This window comes from Dipodomys ordii, unplaced genomic scaffold (genome assembly GCF_000151885.1).
Source record: "Dipodomys ordii isolate 6190 unplaced genomic scaffold, Dord_2.0 Scaffold9, whole genome shotgun sequence".
Taxonomy (NCBI): domain Eukaryota; kingdom Metazoa; phylum Chordata; class Mammalia; order Rodentia; family Heteromyidae; genus Dipodomys; species Dipodomys ordii.
Window position 1 is genome coordinate 21,467,903 of NW_012267225.1, and position 1,567 is coordinate 21,469,469.

The following is a 1,567-nucleotide window of genomic DNA, read 5'->3' on the forward strand; positions in this document are numbered from 1 at the left end:
AATTGTAACCCCTCTGTACAGTATGTTCACAAATAAAATAAAATAAAATTTAAAAAAAAAGAGTGAAAACAAAGTAATTTTAAACTCTCAAAAAAAAACAGTTCTGACTTTGGAAGTAGCGTAGTACATTCTTGTTGATGAGTTTGGGACTATTTTATTTAGACATAAATAAAAGATACAGTTGGCTGTCAGGTTAGATGAAAATATGCTAATACTCCTGGGGTGTTAATAAAAATTCGGATTATGCTTCAAGTATTTGCTTTAAAAGGCAGAGAGATGTCAACATTTTAGGAAGCTTGGCTTACAAAACTATTAAAAGAAAAAATTCATTTCTTTACAAATTCTTATTCTCATTTTTTTAAACCTCAAAATAAACTATGCTGTTTTTGCATGAATGTGTCAATAAAAGCATTGATCTTATGCAAGGAGTACTGGCTCTAGTTAACAGAACAGGTGTAATATACTTGAAGTTTCAGGTTTTAAGTCTTATTTAGTTCAATCCCTTGAACCTAACAGAGACAAAGCTGAATTGACATTTAGAAATTGAAACAGAGCAGAAGCGCGCGCCAGTCCCGCGGATCTGTGTCTTGCTTCAACAGTGTTTGGACGGAACAGACCCGGGTACTCCTCCTTTCCACCGCCAACTGCCTCTTCATTCACCACCTCTGACCCTGATCTTCTCGCCCATCGCCTGCTTCCAGGACCAACCAACGCCGTTTTTTTCTGTGGTTAGCTCTGTATTGACGACCAGCCATGACCTCCCAGATTCGTCAGAATTACTCCACCGAGGTGGAGGCTGCCGTCAGCCGCCTGGTCAACTTGCATCTGCGGGCCTCCTACCCTGCCTCTCTGTGGGCGACTATTTCGATCGCGACGATGTGACCCTGGAGGGCGTGGGCCATTTCTTCCGCGAGTTGGCGGAGGAGAAGCGTGAGGGCGCCCAGCGCCTCCTGAAGATGCAGAACCAGGATGTGCAGAAACCTTCTCAGGATGAGTGGGGTAAAACCGTGGAAGCCATGGAAGCCGCCCTGGCCCTGGAGAAGAGCCGGAACCAAGCCATTGTGGATCTTCATGCCCTGGGTTCTGCCCACACAGACCCCCATCTCTGTGACTTCCTAGAGAACCACTTTCTGGATGAAGAGGTGAAGCTCATCAAGAAGATGGGCGACCACTTAACCAACCTCCGCAGGCTGGCGGCCCCTCAGGCCCAGCGGGGAGAGCATCTTTTCCAAGCCTCACCCTCAAACACTACTAGAAAACTCCAGAGTCCAGCAGCCTTTGAGGGGCCATCTCTGCCTCACCAGATATCAGGGTTTCTGCCCAAGCTTCTGCCTCTAGCCATTGGGAAACTTCCTAACTAACCATCCTGGAGCCCTTCCCAAGCCTTGGACCAAATGAAAACAAAGCTTTTTGCAGCCCCCCCCCCAAAAAAAAGAAATTGAAACAAACATCTCTATGCAGGAAGTGTCATTGTTAGAAAGCTCACACATGCCAGCTTGTGGGATGCACATTTTTTTGGACTAAATCTTCAAAAATACATCCATTAAAACAGCATTTTATTGACTTT

General features: G+C 45.2%; 1 pseudogene across 1 annotated transcript; it reads left to right on the forward strand.

Moving 5' to 3' along the window:
• Positions 1 to 552: 552 nt before the first annotated feature.
• On the forward strand, positions 553 to 1,255 carry LOC105980408 (annotated as a pseudogene). The gene has a single exon (XR_001174740.1). The product of XR_001174740.1 is annotated as a ferritin light chain pseudogene (transcript).
• Positions 1,256 to 1,567: the final 312 nt, after the last annotated feature.